General features: G+C 47.2%; 1 protein-coding gene across 1 annotated transcript in view; it reads left to right on the top strand.

Moving 5' to 3' along the window:
* The window catches only part of LPGAT1 (lysophosphatidylglycerol acyltransferase 1), a 111,639-nt gene that overhangs the window by 19,545 nt on the left and 72,683 nt on the right, over positions 1-19,411 (top strand). The window lies entirely within an intron of this gene.

The following is a 19,411-nucleotide window of genomic DNA, read 5'->3' as shown; positions in this document are numbered from 1 at the left end:
CTTTCCTTGGTACATACCCTTTTGGCTGTAACCCCTGCCTGTGCCTAGTCCTGGTGGTACAGCTTAGAGCTCAGTTGAGTGCTTGAGGGCTGATCATACCTTTCCATGGTGTGATCTAATAAGGCTTCACGTGCAGGGAGAGATGAATGCAAACTCTCACTTGTAGTTTTAGACAAGAGGCCTGTGGATGTGGTCTACCTGGACTTCAGCAAGGCCTTTGACACCGTCCCCCACAGCAAATGCTGGCCAAGCTGTCAGCCTCTGGCTTGGACAGCAGCTCTCTGAGCTGGGTTAGGAACTGGCTGGAGGCTGAGCCCAGAGAGTGGTGGTGAATGGTGCCACATCCAGCTGGTGGCCAGGCACTAGTGGTGTGCCCCAGGGATCAGTGCTGGGCCCCATGCTCTAACATCTTTACTGATGATCTGGATGAGGGGATTGAGTTCATCATCAGTAAATTTGCAGATGACACCAAGCTGGGGGCAGGAGTTGATCTGCTGGAGGGTAGAGAGGCTCTGCAGAGGGACCTCGACAGGCTGGACAGATGGGCAGAGTCCAAGGGCAGGAGATTGAACACATCCAAGTGCCGGGTTCTGCACATTGGCCACAGCAACCCCATGCAGAGCTACAGGCTGGGGTCAGAGTGGCTGAGAGCAGCCAGGCAGAAAGGGACCTGGGGTCGATGGTGGGCTGAACATGAGCCTGCAGTGTGCCCAGGCAGCCAGGAGGGCCAATGGCATCCTGGCCAGTATCAGGGAGGTCATTCTGCCCTGTGCTTAGCACTGGTTAGGCCACACCTTGAGTACTGTGTCCAGTTTTGGGCCACTCAGGTTAGGAAAGATGTTGACTTGGTGGAAGGGCAACAAAGTTGGGGAGGAGTATGGAACACAAGCCTTACGGGGAGAGGCTGAGGGAGCTGGGGTTGCTTAGCCTGGAGAAGAGGAGACTCAGGGGAGATCTTCTTGCTCTCTACAACTACCTTAAGGGAGGTTGTAGCCAGGTGGAATTTGGTCTCTGCTCCCAGACAGCCAGCACCAGAACAAGAGGACACAGTCTCAGGCTGTACCAGGGGAAGTTTAGGCTGGAGGTTAGGAAGAAGTTCTACACCATTGGAATGGGCTGCCTGAGGAGGTGGTGGAGTCACCATCAGTGGAGGTGTTCAGGAGGAGACTTGATAGGGTGCTTGGCTGCATGGTTTAGTTGATTAGGTGGTGTTGGATGATAGGTTGGATGTGATGTTCTTGAGGGTGTCTTCCAACCTGGTCTGGTTTGGTCTATTCTATTCTAATCCTGTTTAAAGAAAAAGTGATGTTTGCTCACTTTCCGCCCTATTACAGAGTGCTGGTTTCTGTATTTGATAATCCTTAAGGCACTTCAGAGGATTCCATGGGTACCAGAAAACCCTGGATTAGTTACATCTCTAGGTGTAATATAAGTGCACTGAAATAATGTACTTTTTCAGCTTACTGGGAGATACTGCTCTCCTGCTTTCTGCAGTCCAGTGTCAGTTCTCTACCTTTTGCATGTCTGAAGAGTTTTTGGTCCCCATTAATTAATTAATTGCAACTTAAAACTTGCAATTAAAAATGGTCCTGAGACTTCCAACTAAAGCATTTTCATTGCTAGCTAGCCTCTCCAGTACCTTATGCAGCAGGTAATAACTAAATTCTGTTGAGTTCTTCTGCTGTCCCTAGAAAGACTTGATAGTCTGTGGCCTTGGGATGTTGGTTGTAAGACTGCCAAATTGGTCATGTTATTTCTGCAGCTGGGTGTGTGTGTGTGTTGTTTGTTTTGGTTGGTTTGTTGTAACATTCAAAAAGCTTCTAGATGCTTCAAGGAAACTTACAGTCTATGAATCTTAAAAGGAGAGGAAGCAGCCATCTCTTCCTGGGTGAGTTCATTGCTGTATGTCACCAGTTAACTTGCTCTCTGAAGATCTATTTTCAACCTGACTGACTTGGAAACGTAGACTAAATAGGAGCAGAATCTTCTATATGGCTAGAACTGTGCCTTTCCAAATCACAGAATCAATAAGGTTGGAAAAGACCTCAAAGGTCATCAAGTCCAACCTGTCACCCAACACCTCATGACTACTAAACCATGGCTTCAAGTGCACAGCCAATCCCTTTTTGAGCACCTCCAGCGATGGTGACTCCACCACCTCCCTGGGCTGCACATTCCAATGGCCAACAACTCCTTCTGTGAAGGAGTCCTTCTGTCTAACAGAATCTCAGAATCACCAAGGTTGGAAGAGACCTCAAAGATCATCAAATCCAACCTGTCACCACAGACCTCATGATTAGACCATGGCACCAAGTGCCATGTCCAATCCCCTTTTGAACACCTCCAGGGACGGTGACTCCACCACCTCCCTGGGCAGCACATTCCAATGGCTAATGACTCTCAGCGAAGAACTTCCTCCTCACCTCCAGCCTAAACTTCCCCTGTCACAGCCTGAGACTGTGTCCTCTAAGTCTGAGTATTTTCCAGTGAATTCTACATACCCTAGAACTGTCCCAGTTGCATATACACACCCTAAATTCCGAGGGCAGACCCATTCTGCAGAAGTTATGGGACAAAAATGTGGGTACTAGCTGTTACATAGGTGCAGAGCTATTTTACTCTTAAAATTCACCCTGTTAGTCATTTTGTAGATTAATTTCATTGGCTTTATAAACTGGAGACAAAAGGAGGTCAGGCATTAGACCTGAAAGATAAGCATGTACAAAACCCAGAGAGAATTAAAAGCAATAGCTGGACTAAACACTAATGGATGGAGAATGGAATGGAATGGACCAGACCAGGTTGGAAAAGACCTTCAAGATCATCACATCCAACCTATCATCCAACACCACCTAATCAACTAAACCATGGCACCAAGCACCCTATCAAGTCTCCTCCTGAACACCTCCAATGATGGTGACTCCACCACCTCCCCAGGCAGCCCATTCCAATGGGCAATCACTCTCTCTGTGTAGAACTTCTTCCTAACCTCCAGCCTAACTCTATGTAAGATGAAAAATACTGCTACTATCCAGCAGTCAAATTTCTGTCCAGGGTGCTTTTCAGAGCTTGTTAAATTAACACTTGTGGTTTAAGATTTCCCAGTGGGAAAAGCTGACAAGGGAGCACACAGATACCTCACGTTTCTTTTGTGAAAGAGCTAAAGGGCAGGTGTTTTTGCAGAGCTTTGAAGTGGAGCTGTCTGCTTCTTAAACAACAGTGAAAATTTTGTGCAGTCTCTATCAGGAGTTCATTTTGGGCAGCTACCAGAGAATGTGCTGCAACTTTCTGTAACAGGTTCCTTCAAGTTTTGTGTCCCGCTCTCCAGAAGCAGTGAGGACTCAAAACCTGTCCCCTTTGAAAGCAAAAGGCAAAAATCTTGTGTGGGTGACATCCACCTGGTTATGGTAACAGATTATCTTACATTTATTTATTGCCATCAGAGCCTGTTAGTGTCTTTTCTTCCTGGTTGTAGCCAGGAGGGGCTTGGTCTCTTCTCCCAGGCAACCAGCACCAGAACAAGAGGACACAGTCCCAAGCTGCACCAGGGGACGTTTAGACTCGAGGTGAGTATAAAGTTCTTCCCTGAGAGAGTTGTTGCCCATTGAATGTGCTGCCCAGGGAGGTGGTGGAGCCACCATCCCTGGAGGTGCTCAAGAAAGGACTGGATGTGGCACTTGGTGCCATTGTCTGGTAGTCATGAGGTGTTGGGTGACAGGTTGGACCTGATGATCTTTGAGGTCTTTTCCAACCTTATTGATTCTATGATTCTTGAAACATAATTACAGTTTTGCCCCAGTTATTTATTTGAAGGGTTGCTTCTGTCTTGTGGATTCACTTTTTCCCAGCTTCTTCTGTGTTCATGTTTTTCTGGGCTATGCTGTGTGGACTTTTATTTCTGTCACACAGAGAAGAAAGGTGTTGCAGTGCACAGCTCTGCACAAGCAGCCACACAGTTGAATGGAAACTCTGGGAGTGCTGTGGTCCTGTGTGGTGGCTTGTTGATTGTTAGTTTGTTCTGGCCAGCTTGCACTGGACCAGTTAGTTTGCATCTTGCCTTTCTTCTGTCTGTCTTTTGGTCAAGATCCTCAGAGTTAACATCTGCAAAGCGGGTTCCAGCTGTTCTCCCTGCTTTATGAGTCCTTTCTCTGGAGGAAACTAGGCTGCTATTTCATAAGTCATTTGCTTTTCACAGAGCATTAGCCTAATGGGATTTTTCACACTGTTGGTGTGGAGGTACTGGGGTCTGGTGTTGATTGCACAACCTGAAGAGTTCCCTTTACATAGGGCCATAAAGCTGAGTGTATCCTCTGGGCATTGTCTCCCCTGGAGTCTGACTGGGAAGATCTGCTTTTGTCCTTTTCCTGTTTCTTTAGTTGATTAGATGGTGTTGGATGATGGGTTGGATGTGATGATCTCAAAGGTCTCTTCCAGCCTGGTCTCTTCTCCTCTCTTCCAGCCTGGTCTCTTCTCCTCTCTTCCAGCCTGGTCTCTTCTCCTCTCTTCCAGCCTGGTCTCTTCTCCTCTCTTCCAGCCTGGTCTCTTCTCCTCTATCTCTTTAAGACTGTACAATATTATAGCTGTACTTCTTGAGCAGCCTAACATGTGAGGGAAGTGAAGTACTTTATGAATGACTCCTTGGCATCACAAGGAGTTTCACATCTGGAAAGGCAAGCAACAGGATTGAGTGAGTAATGCATGCCAGTGACTCAGAAGGAAACCATAGTAGTAGTGCTGTAGTTTGTGATACTGCCCATGGGTAGATTCTGTTGCCTAGATAGCTGACTCTGCAAAGACAGCTCAGGCTGTTGTTGCAGTGCTTAGACTGCTCTCCTAGGGAGAAAATATCTTCTTAAATTTGTTTTTCCCAAACAGATCCAAAGTTCACTAAAAGTCAGATAGCTGTCACCTTGTCCCTGCCTAAACAGTGGTGCTGTAGTGCCTCTGGCTCTTGGCTACAAGCTTTGTGACAAGGGTGTATGTGTCTCTTTCTCTTCTGTACTTCAGCTTGCAAGGAAAAGGAGAGCAGTGGGGGTCATGTGTTCCTTAATGTGTTCTAGCATTCTTTAAAAGAACAAAACTCTGCTTACTATGCACTAACAACCATAAGATGCCTAACAAGTTTGTTTTAGAAACAAAGTCACAGCAGTTTCAAAGGTGACTTAGGTGGCTGCTGATGCTTTGCATGTTGGGCCACACAGACCTGCCCAGCAGGTCTCCCAGTGTACCAGACCCAAGTTCCATAAGGATTCATTCTGGTTCAACTGGTGCTTGCTGCCCAATCATCCCATCTTCTGGTAGCTCTGTTTGTTGGCTTGTTCTTTGTTCTTGCTTTTGTTGGTTTGATTTTACCCTCACAGATGCTCACATGATGTTCCAGGGGCTCTCTTTTTGCTTCTCAAATATTAGAGCAGCTTGCTTAAAATAGGAAAAATTAGCAATACCTTAGATAAAGATAGTAGTGTAAGTAAGGAGTCCATCATCAGGAAATTTGCAGATGACACCAAGCTGGGGGCAGGAGTTGATCTGCTGGAGGGGAGAGAGGCTCTGCAGAGGGACCTTGACAGGCTGGGCAGATGGGCAGAGTCCAAGGGCATGAGATTGAACACATCCAAGTGCCAGGTTCTGCACACTGGCCACAGCAACCCCATGCAGAGCTACAGGCTGGGGTCAGAGTGGCTGGAGAGTGGCCAGGCAGAGAGGGACCTGGGGGTGCTGGTTGACGGTAGACTGAACATGAGCCTGCAGTGTGCCCAGGAAGCCAAGAGGGCCAATGGCATCCTGGCCTGCATCAGGAAGAGTGTGGCCAGCAGGAGCAGGGAGGTCATTCTTGAAGCACAAGCCCTATGAGGAGAGGCTGAGGGAGCTGGGGTTGCTTAGCCTGGAGAAGAGGAGACTCAGGGGTGACCTTATTACTCTCTACAACTACCTGAGGGGAGGTTGTAGACAGACGGATGTTGGTCTCTTCTCCCAGGCAACCAGCACCAGAACAAGAGGACACAGTCTCAGGCTGCACCAGGGGAGATTTAGGCTGTATGTTAGGAAGAAGTTCTCCATAGAGAGAGTGATTGCCCATTGGAATGGGCTGCCTGAGGAGGTGGTGGAGTCACCATCAGTGGAGGTGTTCAGGAGGAGACTTGATGGGGTGCTTGGTGCCGTGGGTTAGTTGTTTAGGTGGTGTTGGATTGGTTGATGGGTTGGACACGATGATCTTGAAGGTCTCTTCCAACCTGATTTATTATTATTATTGAGGCCTTTCCACTTCAGATGTTGGGGAATTTTTGTTTACTTCTTACTGCTGTGATCTACAAGTCGTGTTTAAGTAGGTGTCAGTTGCTATGTCAGTGTTAAGTACTCATTTGATGTTTGAGTAATTAAAAGTATCTCCCATTTAAATATAGCTCCTTGCATGCTTTGTGTTTGACACGCAGACAAAGCAGTCTCAATAGGTTAGTTTGCCATAATATTTCATAAGAAAGCTAAAGATACAGATAAAAAAGGTCTTGGAACCTCAAGTTTGTATTGTTATTGGCATTCAACAAGTCCAAGTGCTGGGTGCTGCACTTTGGCCACAGCAACCCCATGCAGAGCTACAGGTTGGGGGCAGAGTGGCTGGAGAGCTGCCAAACAGAGAGGGACCTGGGGGTTCTGAAAGACAGCTGCCTAAACATGAGCCAGCAGTGTGCCCAGGTGGCCAAGAAGGCCAATGGCATCCTGGCCTGTATTAGGAATAGTGTGGCCAGCAGGAGCAGGGAAGTCATTGTGCCCTATACTCAGCACTGGTTAGGCCACACCTTGAGTCCTGTGTCCAGTTCTGGGCCCCTCAGTTTCAGAAGGACATTGAGACACTTGAATGTGTCCAGAGAAGGGCAACAAGGCTGGGGAGAGGCCTTGAGCACAGCCCTGTGAGGAGAGGCTGAGGGAGCTGGGGTTGTTTAGCCTGGAGAAGAGAAGGATCAGGGGTGACCTCATTGCCCTCTACAACTACCTGAAAGGTAATTGTAGACAGGAGGCGGGTGGTCTCTTCTGCCAGGCAAGTAGCACCAGAACAAGAGGACACAATCTCAAGCTGTGCCAGGGGAGGTTTAGGCTGGAGGTGAGGAGAAAGTTCTTCACTGAGCGAGTCGTTCGTCATTGGAATGTGCTGCCCAGGGAGGTGGTGGAGTCACCGTCCCTGGAGGTGTTCAAGAGGAGATTGGACGTGGCACTTGGTGCCATGGTCTAATCATGAGGTCTGTGGTGACAGGTTGGACTTGATGATCCTTAGGGTCTCTTCCAACCTTGGTTATACTGTGATACTGTGACTCCCTGGGCAGCACATTCCAATGGCCAATTACGCTGGGAAGAACTTTCTCCTCACCTCCAGCCTAAACTTCTCCTGGCACAGCTTGAGACTGTGTCCTCTTGTTCTGGTGCTGGCTGCTTGGGAGAAGAGACCAACCCCCTCTTGGCTACAACCTCCTTTCAGGTAGTTGTAGAGAGCAAGGAGGTCTCCCCTGAGCCTCCTCTTCTCCAGGCTAAGCAACCCCAGCTCCCTCAGCCTCTCCTCACAGGGCTGTGCTCAAGGCGTCTTTCCTCACATGGAAGATGCTCTGGCCCCTGAATCATCTTAGCAGTCTTTTGTGGGACTTGCACCAGTAGGTTTGAATTCTTGTATTGAACTGGACCCAGTGCTCCAGGTGTGGTCTCTGCAGTGCTGAGCAGAAGGAAAGGACGACTTCCCTCCACATCTTGGCAGTGCTTTTCCTAGTGTTCACCTTGCTATGACAATGCGTTTCTGGCTCAGAGTCAGCTTGTCCACCAGGACCCCAGGGCATTTTCTGCAAAGCCTCTTCCCAGGTGTGAGACTCTGCACTCCTTGTTGAACTCCCTGAATTTCCTGTTGGCTCATTTTTTCGGCCTGTCCTTATCCATCTGTATGGCAGCACGACCATATGGCGCTTCAGCCTCCCCTCCTGCTTCTGCAGGATTGCTGTGAACTTTCAGAGGGTGCACTCTGTCCTATTATTCAGGCTGCAAATGAGGATGTTAAACAGTACTGGTTCAATATAGAATAGAATAGAACAAACCAGGTTGGAAGAGACCTTCGAGATCATCATGTCCAACCTATCATCCAACACCATCTAATCAACCAAACCATGGCACCAAGCATCCTGTCAAGCCTCACCCTGAACACCCCCAGCGACGGCGACCCCACCACCTCCTCAGGCAGCCCATTCCAGTGGGCAATCACTCTCTCTGTGTAAAACTTCCTCCTAACCTCCAGCCTAAACCTCCCCTGACGCAGCCTGAGACTGTGCCCTCTTGTTCTGGTGCTGGTTGCCTGGGAGAAGAGACCAACCTCTGCCTCACTGCAACCCCCCTTCAGGTAGTTGTAGAGAGCAATAAGGTCACCCCTGAGTTGTCTCCTCTCCAGTCCCAGTTCCAGTTATCAACCCCAGCCTACAACCCAAGTGAGTGGCTTGCAGCTGGGGGTGATGATTTTCTGTGCTACACCTTTCCTCTTAAAGCTGAAGTTCCAGGGTTAGCACACTGAATTTCTGAGTTTCACTCCCCCCTTTTTCTCTTGCTCTAAATGAGTGTTTCCCTTTTCTTTTGCTGTTTTTCTTATTCTTTTCAGGTCTGTCTGGAGGGAAGGTCTGCCTCTGACTTTTTCCTGACTTGAATCCAGGAGACAATAAGTTCTTCAGCTCATGCAGCAAATAGGATTTACTTATTTTTTACATTTTTTAAGCTACCTCTGATTTTTTACAGGGAGAATTAAGAACACCATAGCACTTGTACTCAATGGCTCCTGTCTCTCAGTGTTCCATGTGGCAAACCCTGCTTGTCAGCTCAGTTCCTGCACAGCAGTGGTGATGGGACTGTGGGTGAGGTCCTGTAGTAGCCTGCTGGGTTCAAGTTATTAAAAATAGAGAGCTGCTGCCATCTGTTCTCTGCTTGCAGGGTTGATAAGAGTAACAATAACAGCAAGCTCAGGATTTGTAGCATTTTTCTGTAACCCAGCTGCCCTGGTATGTCTTTTGAACAGAGAAAATTTGCAGATGACACCAAGTTGGGAGCAGATGTTGATCTGTTAGAGAGCAGAAGGGCTCTGCAGAGGGACCTTGACCAGCTGGACAGATGAGGAGAGTCCAACAGGATGACATTCAACAAATCCAAGTGCTGGGTGCTGCACTTTGGCCACAACAACCCCATGCAGAGCTACAGGCTGGGGTCAGAGTGGCTGGAGGGCTGCCAAACAGAAAGGGACCTGGGGGTGCTGATTGACAGCTGCCTAAACATGAGCCAGCAGTGTGCCCAGGTGGCCAAGAGGGCCAATGGCATCCTGGCCTGCATTAGGAATAGTGTGGCCAGCAGGAGCAGGGAAGTCATTGTGCCCCTGGACTCTGCATTGGTTAGGCCACACCTTGAGTCCTGTGTCCAGTTCTGGGCCCCTCAGTTTAAGAAGGACATTGAGACACTTGAACGTGTCCAGAGAAGGGCAACAAGGCTGGGGAGAGGCCTTGAGCACAGCCCTGTGAGGAGAGGCTGAGGGAGCTGGGGTTGTTTAGCCTGGAGAAGAGGAGGCTCAGGGGAGACCTCATTGCTATCTGAAGAGAGGTTGTAGCCAGGTGGGCGTTGGTCTCTTGTCCCAGGCAGCCAGCACCAGAACAAGGGGACACAGTCTCAAGCTGTGCCCAGGGAGGTTTAGGCTGGAGGTGAGGAGAAAGTTCTTCCCAGAGAGAGCTGTGGGCCATTGGAATGTGCTGCTCAGGGAAGTGGTGGAGTCACCATCCCTGGAGGTGTTCAGGAGGGGATTGGATGTGGCACTTGGTGCCATGGTTTAGTCATGAGGTCTGTGGTGACAGGTTGGACTTGATGATCTTTGAGGTCTCTTCCAACCTTGGTGATTCTGTGATTCTTATCAAAGGAGGGTTCTCCCCACAATAAAACTGCAGGTTTTGTAAGCTGCCAGTCTTGCCCTTGCTCTGTGTTAACAGCTTAGCTGATATTCTTCTGTTTAGTCTCTTCAGTGCTTGTTTTATGGAAATGTGTTTCTTTGCTTCTCTCTCTTGTGGGGTTACAGAATTTTGCTCATCTCCAGAGTGCTGGAAGCTTTCAACCAGCAAAAGTTCCATCTTCAGTGTATATATCTCTTTTTGGTTTATGGTCATCTTGAAGACAGTGCTGTAAATTTTGTCTTACTTTCACATTGGAAATAAACATTGTTGACCATAAAATACAGTTTTTCTTTACACAATATAGCCAGTGACCACAATGTTGCTGAGTATCACCTTTAAATATGAACTGAAGTGACAGCAGTTAGTCTGAAGTGTAGAATCATAAAATCAATAAGGTTGGAAAAGAACTCAGAGATCATCAAGTCCAACCTGTCACCCAACACCTCATGACTAACTAAACCATGGCTCCAAGTGCCACGTCCAATCCCCTCTTGAGCACCTCCAGGGAAGGAAGGGGACTCCACCACCTCCCTGGGCAGCACATTCCAATGGCTAACAACTCTCTCTGTGAAGAACTTTCTCCTCACCTCCAGCCTAAACCTCCCCTGGCACAGCTTGAGACTGTGTCCTCTTGTTCTGTTGCTGGTTGCCTGGGAGAAGAGACCAACATCTGCCTGGCTACAACCTCCCTTCAGGTAGTTGTAGAGAGCAAGAAGGTCTCCCCTGAGCCTCCTCTTCTCCAGGCTAAGCAACCCCAGCTCCCTCAGCCTCTCCTCACAGGGCTGTGCTCAAGGCCTCTCCCCAGCCTCGTTGCCCTTCTCTAGATTCGTTCAAGTGTCTCAATGTCCTTCTTAAACTGAGGAGCCCAGAACTGGACACAGGACTCAAGGTGTGGCCTAAGTAGTGCTGAGTACAGGGCAGAATGACTTCCCTGCTCCTGCTGTATTTACTGGTAGTTCAGATTCTACTGTTTTTAGGACCTTGGTGACCGTGCCGTTCTAACCAGATAATTTTTTGCATGTACTTTGAAACTTCTTAGATTGGATTTTAACTTTCAAGTCTGGCTATTTGATTTTCATGATCCCCTGGTAACCTTTACCTGTCCTGACATTTTATTTCCTGTGTGTTTCAAATGTACAGAGGTATTTTTCCCATGGTGAGGAAAAAAATGGTGAGATGGCTCCATTGTTTTGCTGCTTCTAGGCTTCAAAAATGGAGTTACTTTTGTTCTGGCCACTGTAACTTCTGCAGTATGTAAGGTATGAGAGCATTAGGCTATTGGTTTATGAATGCATTGATGCTCCTCTGGGTAGTTAATACTTAATGTATTTTATCTGTCACTGGGGAGGAATGTGCTGTACAGCTCACTCCTCCTGCAAGTGGTCTGACTCATGAGCACAAGGTATTTCAAAGGGATTTCAGCACTCCATCCCATTCTTCAGGCTTGCAGTAGCTTTTCTAATAATAGAATCAGCAAGGCAGACAGTGGAGTTACTTCTTGACTGCTACAGTTCATTACCAGTGTAGTCATGAAAGCTGAAATCAGTCACAGTCTTCATGTTTCACAGCTAACATTTACCTGTGTAGCTACAAGCACTGCATCTCTTGTACTGCTCCTTGGAATCAGTAACCTCATCCTGCAACTGGGGTTCCACTGTGGATGAGTACAGCAATGAGCTGTGAGGCTTTGGTGCCTTGACAATTCAAGCAGTGTCATGGGAGCAGCGTATGGCAGCTCTTGGAGACGTCCAGCAAAATGTAGAGGGTCTGTCTGGTGAAAAATCTGGTCTTTTAAGACAGAAGATACAGTAAAAGTATTCCTTAAATATCTATAGTGAGCATAGCTTGTGTACCCTGACAGAATTTGTGAACTTTAAAGATTTCCTTCATGTGTAAACTGCTTGCCTAGAGGTGGTGGAGTCGCCATCCCTGGAGGTCTTCAAGAGGGGACTGGACGTGGCACTTGAAGCCGTGGTCTAGTAGTCATGAGTTCTTGGGTGACAGGTTGGGCTTGATGATCTTTGAGGTCTTTTCCAACCTTGTTGATTCTAAGGAATTATGAATTTCCCAGGCAAGCAGCACCAGAACAAGAGGACACAGTCTCAAGCTGTGCCAGGGGAAGTTTAGGCTGGAGGTGAGGAGAAAGTTCTTCCCAGAGAGAGTTGTTAGCCATTGGAATGTGCTGCCCAGGGAGGTGGTGGAGTCACCATCCCTGGAGGTGTTCAAGAGGGGATTGGATGTGGCACTTGGTGCCATGGTTCAGTAGTCATGAGGTGTTGGGTGATAGGTTGGACTTAATGATCTCTGAGGTCTTTTCCAACTTTATTGATTCTATGATTGCAAGGAAGCAAAGCTCTTGAAATATTTCCTATACTGAAGGCAGTGGAAGAAATTTCCTTCACTGAAGATGAGCTAAGGTTTTGGTTTTATTGATTCTCAGTCACATATGGGTGAAAGGAGCCCTCTCTTCAGCCACAAGCATCATCTCTTGTGCCAGTGAATCATGGAGCTCAAGCAAACTGTGCCCCTGAGATCTTGAATGTGCGCTCCAGAAAAATGAAGTCGATCTTCAGAAGCAGTCATAGCTAGGGCCTGCTTCCAAGAGGAATGGCTGTGCTTTAAGAGAAGTGTTTAAAAGCTGAAAGAGCCAGGGTGTCTCTGTTGTAATGGTCTCCTGGTTTTAACACCTCTTGTGTCAGTTAACTGAAGTAAGAGTGGGGGTTGACTTGAGGCGTAAATATTGTGCCTGCTACAGTCCTCTTCTTCATGTCCAAGTGCCGGGTCCTGCACTTTGGCCACAGCAACCCCATGCAGAGCTACAGGCTGGGGTCAGAGTGGCTGGAGAGCAGCCAGGCAGAGAGGGACCTGGGGGTGCTGATTGACAGCCACCTAAACATGAGCCAGCAGTGTGCCCAGGTGGCCAAGAAGGCCAATGGCATCCTGGCCTGCATTAGGAATAGTGTGGCCAGCAGGAGCAGGGAAGTCGTTGTGCCCCTGGACTCTGCGTTGGTTAGGCCACACCTTGAGTCCTGTGTCCAGTTCTGGGCCCCTCAGTTTCAGAAGGACATCGAGACACTTGAACGTGTCCAGAGAAGGGCAACAAGGCTGGGGAGAGGCCTTGAGCACAGCCCTGTGAGGAGAGGCTGAGGGAGCTGGGGTTGCTTAGCCTGGAGAAGAGGAGGCTCAGGGGAGACCTCATCGCTATCTGAAGGGAGGTTGTAGCCAGGTGGGGGTTGGTCTCTTGTCCCAGGCAACCAGCACCAGAACAAGGGGACACAGTCTCAAGCTGTGCCAGGGGAAGTTTAGGCTGGAGGTGAGGAGAAAGTTCTTTCCAGAGAGAGTCGTTCGTCATTGGGATGTGCTGCCCAGGGAGGTGGTGGAGTCACCGTCCCTGGAGGTGTTCAAGAGGGGATTGGATGTGGCACTTGGTGCCATGGTCTAGTCGTGAGGTCTGTGGTGACAGGTTGGACTTCATGATCTTTGATGTCTCTTCCAACCTTGGTGATACTGTGATAAAGATCTGTCTGTAAACAGAATAGAACTGAAAGCAAAAGAAAACATGCTTTGTTTCCCGCAATGAAATACAGAAGTGTGCAAAATGTTTTGCCACAGAAAAAGGAAGATGGTGTCCAGTGGCTTTAAACCTAGCCTTGGTTAATTATCATGTACTGTAGGAACAATCACCCTTTATTTGCAGGCTTCTCCGTCCCAGTTGCTGCTGCTTCTCTGACCTCTCTGTGATAAGCATTTTTCTTAATGGAGATAAAAGGAAAAAGTTGTCAGTGCAGGTTGGTTTATTATCGTCATCATAAAAGTCTGCACCAAGTTAGCTCTGAAAGATGACTTTATTGTAGTATCAAAATCTTATTCCAACCTTAAGTTGTGTATGCTGAACATGAGCCAGCAGTGTGCCCAGGTGGTCAAGAAGGCCAGTGGCATCCTGGCCTGCATCAGGAATAGTGTGGCCAGCAGGAGCAGGGAGGTCATTGTGCCCTGTACTCTGCACTGGTTAGGCCACACCTTGAGTCCTGTGTCCAGTTCTGGGCCCCTCAGTTTAGGAAAGATGTTGAGTTGCTGGAAGGTGTCCAGAGAAGGGCAACAAAGCTGGGGAGGGGTTTGGAGCACAGCCCTGTGAGGGGAGGCTGAGGGAGCTGGGGTTGCTTAGCCTGGAGAAGAGGAGGCTCAGGGGAGACCTTCTTGCTCTCTACAACTCCCTGAAGGGAGGTTGTAGCCAGGTGGGGGTTGGTCTCTTCTCCCAGGCAACCAGCACCAGAACAAGAGGACACAGTCTCAAGCTGCAGCAGGGGAGGTTTAGGCTGGATGTTAGGAAGAAGTTCTACACGTAGAGAGATTGGCCTTTGGAATGGGCTGCCCAGGGAGGTGGTGGAGTCACCATCACTGGAGGTATTTAGGAAGAGACTAGATGGGGTGCTTGGTTGCATGGTTTAGTTGATTAGATGGTGTTGGGTGATAGGTTGGACTCGATCTCAAAGTCTCTTCCAACCTGGTTAATTCTATTCTATTAGCATGGAACCTGACAATACTTTGGTGGGTAGGTTTACATTTTTTAATAGGAAAAGAAAGACAACATGTTAAGTGTAGCAAGCTGTGTTTAACAAGATGGGATGGTGTATGCATGTTCTTTCCTCCTTCTCTGGCTTGTAATTTCATTGATCACTTCTGAGACTGGTGTGTACTTGAGACAAAAAATGCAGGTTTTGTTGGCAATACTGGCAATACTTGAAGGAATGGGCAGGATAGAAAGATTTATTTTTCTCTTTGCAATATTATGTCTGACTTTTGTAAGGTGTTTTAAAATCCCTTCTAAGCTTTAAATGACATGCTTAATAAATGCAAAAAGCTAACTGTGTGCTGCTTTGCTTACTCCGTTGTTTGGTTTTGTGTTTTCACTGCAGGCAAGCCGTTTGCAGAGACAAATAGCTTTAACCTTTTTCTTAAGGGAGAAAAAACACTTGAAGTACATATTTATCCTTCTGGCTTCCATTCTGGGATTTCTTAATGCTAGTTATCAAAGAATTCCATCTATAAAGGAGAGACAAATGAGTTCAACAATTGTGCTCTAGCTGTAACATGCTTTAATGAGCCATTGTGAATAGCAGGAGGGCAGGGTTGCAGTTTGCCAGGCAAATGCCTGAGCAAGGAAGAAAATTCAAAACATGGAAACCTGCTTTTCATGAGTTAGTCACTGCTGAATGCCTAACAAGAAGTTTTAGAAAGCAGGATGGCTTTTGAGGAAGCAGAGGAAGCTGTCCATTAACACTGCCATTTATTTGTTACTGAAGTTTACCAAGTAACTGGCAAAAAGTGGTACTGCCCAAGGCTAAGTGTTGCTCAGATATAACTTCTTGTGGTAGCTTTTTGTGAAGTGTTTCCTCATGGGTGGAAGGGATTACAACTGATCAGAGCAGCTAAGGGCTATGAGGAAACTTTTCATAGAATCAATAAGGTTGGAAAAGAACTCAGTGATCATCAAGTCCACCTAACACCTCAATGACTAACTAAACCATGGCTTCAAGTACCACATCCAATCCTTTTTGAACACCTGCAGGGATGGTGACTCCTCCACCTCCCTGGGCTGCACATTCCAATGCCTAACAACTCTGTCACAGCTTGAGACTGTGTCCTCTTGTTCTGGTGCTGGGTGCCTGGGAGAAGAGACCAACCCCCTCCTGGCTACAAACTCCCTTCAGGGAGTTGTAGACAGCAAGAAGGTCTCCCCTGAGCCTCCTCTTCTCCAGGCTAAGCAACCCCAGCTCCCTCAGCCTCTCCTCACAGGGCTGTGCTCCAGACCCCTCACCAACCTTGTTGCCCTTTTCTGGACACCTTCCAGCAAGTCAACATCTTTCCTAAACTGAGGGGCCCAGAACTGGACACAGGACTCAAGGTGTGGCCTAACCAGTGCTGAGCACAGGGGCAGAATGACCTCCCTGCTCCTGCTGGCCACACTGTTCCTGATACTGGCCAGGATTGCTATTGGCCCTCCTAGCTGCCTGGGCACACTGCAGGCTCATGTTCAGCCTACCATCAACCAGCACCCCTAGGTCCCTCTCTGCCTGACTGCTCTCCAGCCACTCTGACCCCAGCCTGTAGCTCTGCATGGGGTTGCTGTGGCCAATGTGCAGAACCTGGCACTTAGATGTGTTCAATCTCCTGCCCTTGGACTCTGCCCATCTGTGCAACCTGTCAAAGTCCCTCTGCAGAGCCTCTCTACCCTCCAGCAGATCAACTCCTGCCCCCAGCTTGGTATCATCTGCAAATGTACTGATGATGGACTCAATCCCCTCATCAGATCATCAATAAAGATGTTAAGGAGCATGGGAAAGAAAAGAATGTTGGGTTTATAGCCCATGCGATTGCGAGTGAATTCCTCTTCATTCCTTCCAGGAGAAGCCTGGAAGTTCAGGCTAGATGTTAGGAAAAAGTTCTATACAGAGAGAGTGATTGCCCATTGGAATGGGCTGCCTGGGGAGGTGGTGGAGTCGCCATCACTGGAGGTTTTCAGGAGGAGACTTGATGGGGTGCTTGGTGCCGTGGGTTAGTTGTTTGGGCGGTGTTGGATTGGTTGATGGGTTGGACGCGATGATCTTGAAGGTCTCTTCCAACATGGTTTATTCTATGTATGTATGTATTCTATGTATGTAAATCAGTGACAAATAAAGATCTCTTACAGCTAAATCCTTTTGTCTCAATCTTGTGGGTAAAAGGTGCCATTGCTGCTCAGGATTGCCAGATTCTCTTGGCATTGAGTGTCCCATGATGTCAAACTAATGCCCTTCCTTCTAACTGTTTCTCGTCTTGCTACAGCGGAGCGAGACCTGGCAGTGGAGCTGCCATTTAGCTGAGTCCTCCTGCAATGGAGGACTGTAATTGCACAAGAGTTTCTTGAAGCCAAAGTTGCTCCTTTGGCAAACTTTCATATGAGAAAGATAAAGATGAGCATTTATTCCCCCCACTGAGTTTAAAAGGGACCCTGTGAGCTTGGATAGATATTTGAGGGGATTTTTCCTTCTTTTGAAAATGGTGGCAATGGCAGTGTTTCTCTGCACACTTTTGTGTTTATTGCTCTGCTTCCAGTCCAGAAATGCTCTGTGAAGGACTTGCACAGAATGATTCTTGTCTCCTTGTTATGTATAAGAGACAACTGGAGTGCCTGAGGAGAAATTAGAGAGGGTAAAGAAACGAAGGGATGTCCAGTTGAATCACTGTGATTTAATAGCTGAGCTGAAGAAGCTGAGCTATTAGCCTGACCATTTGATAGAATGAATTGAGTAAATCAATTAAAGAATTGAATCAAGCTCTCTTTTTAAACCTTGCATTTGGAGTGAGATAACAGAGCCCATTTTTATATTACTTGCCAGCTGAAACTTGTTAGTGCATGCTGTTTGGTTTTGCCTTCTACGGTATTTAGCAAGAGTAGGTAAAATACTCTAGGTAACAGCAGAAAAACCAGCACCAGAACAAGAGGACACAGTCTCAAGCTGTGCCAGGGGAGGCTTAGGCTGGAGGTTAGGAAGAAATTCTTCACAGAAAGAGAGATTGGCCTTTGGAATGTGCTGCCCAGGGAGGTGGTGGAGTCACCATCACTGGAGGTGTTTAGGAAGAGACTGGATGGGGTGCTTGGTGCCATGGTTTAGTTGATGAGATGGTGCTGGATGGTAGGTTGGACTTAATGATCTCTAAGGTCTCTTCCAACCTGGTCTGGTCTGGTCTATCCTATCCTATCCTATCCTATCCTATCCTATCCTATCCTATCCTATCCTATCCTATCCTATCCTATCCTATCCTATTCATCCTGCTTTTCTTTGGCTGAGGCCTATCTAAAAGTTGCTAAGTTAGACATTGGGCTTCACCTGCTATGCTGAAAATTTACTTTTTTTTTCTACCAAATGAATCTTCCTAAGTTTTCTTTTGTTGTCAGTTGTGTTCCTTTCAAAGCATTCTCACTTCATCTTCTTTTCTTGCCCTGTGGAGTATTGCCATAGGCAGATGTGTGAAGTACTTACAAAGAAAGGTGCATGGTTCACTGACTGCCATATCCAGGTATTTCCCAGTTTCCATGGAGTTAGGGAGGACACTGGAGGGAATTTGCATGTATTGGAGGAGGAGAGGACTAAAGGGGGATCTTCAAAGTTCATGCTGAGAAAAGCAAGAAAGGATCTGTACTTGGCTTGCCCAGGGAGAGGAGGTTGAACATGATGAATAGTACTTCCTACCTTCATATATCCAGCCTATCTATTTGTGACCTAATACAGCATTTTATTGTTTTTATTTTGTGTTCAAGTGTCAATTCAAGACTAATTTGGAAGCTGCTAGAAAGTAGTAGAAGTGGAAAGTTTCAAATTTGGATTTCTGGAAGGACCAAGGGTCTGTGCATGGATTATTTCTTGTCTTCAGCATGTAGCCTCTTGCTTTTGCATCAGTTAGACAGGTAATAGTAAGGTGATCAATTGTCCCATGATGAGGCTTGTTATTAACAGGTCTTGAGGCAGTAAGCATGACTAAAGTAGTGGAGGCAAAATGTTTCCTTGGTCAGAAATGAACATAGTCAGTAAGAACCACTTAAGATACTGAATGAACACAATCAAATAATCATGTCCTACATGCACAGGTAATGCATCTTGCTTCTCCTGTTGAACTTCATACAGCAGCTCTGTCTGCCCATCCTTTCCCTTTAACTTGTGTTGCAGTAACAGTCTCTTTTACTGGAGGGGGTCAGGTTCTGCCCACTTGTCTCTGTGCCCCAGTAAGAGCATTAGACATATTCTGGTCTGTAATTTACAGCAGGCTTTTTCTAGTTTTCCATCCTGCAGCCTTCTCTGGGAGGCAGTCATCTTTCTCTAGTTACTTTGTGATGGTGGAGCTAGCAATTTTAACTCCTTTTCCTTACCTCAGCATGTTTTTGCTAGTCAGTGTAAATGCTGGATGATCAACAGCTGTAGCTTCCTCCAACCATCTTTTCCTGCCAGTGGAGTAATCTGTTGTGTGGTCTGCAAAACAGCATCTGCCTGCTTCTGTCACCTGAGCAGCATTTTCTGAACCCATTTTCTTGCCTATAGCTAACTTGTGCAGATTTGAATCACCGAATTTGTTTAATGTAGCATTCTTAAACCTCCTGATTCAACTACTTTTTGTTCTGCTTTCCCTGGAGTTCAATAACAGTAGGTGTTCAAATGAAACAGACTGTGCTAAGTTAAAACACTCCAACCCAACCAAACAACAACCCCCCCCACCTTTTTTTGACACCATGGTATTTTCTTCTTTACTCTCATGAGGTGAGGCAGTTGAATTTGAAAGCTGGGTCAAAAGCTTATGTAATGTTTAGACCCTAAATATAGAATGGTATAATGACCCAAAAAGATCAATCTCTGTGCAGATGTTCTGGTAGAGTATTGTTTTGTTTTGTTCTTATTCTGTGCATGCCATTTAACACTGAGCTGGATACCCTG

Source organism: Dryobates pubescens, chromosome 2 (genome assembly GCF_014839835.1).
Source record: "Dryobates pubescens isolate bDryPub1 chromosome 2, bDryPub1.pri, whole genome shotgun sequence".
Lineage (NCBI taxonomy): Eukaryota > Metazoa > Chordata > Aves > Piciformes > Picidae > Dryobates > Dryobates pubescens.
This window is presented reverse-complemented; position numbering and strand designations above follow the sequence as displayed.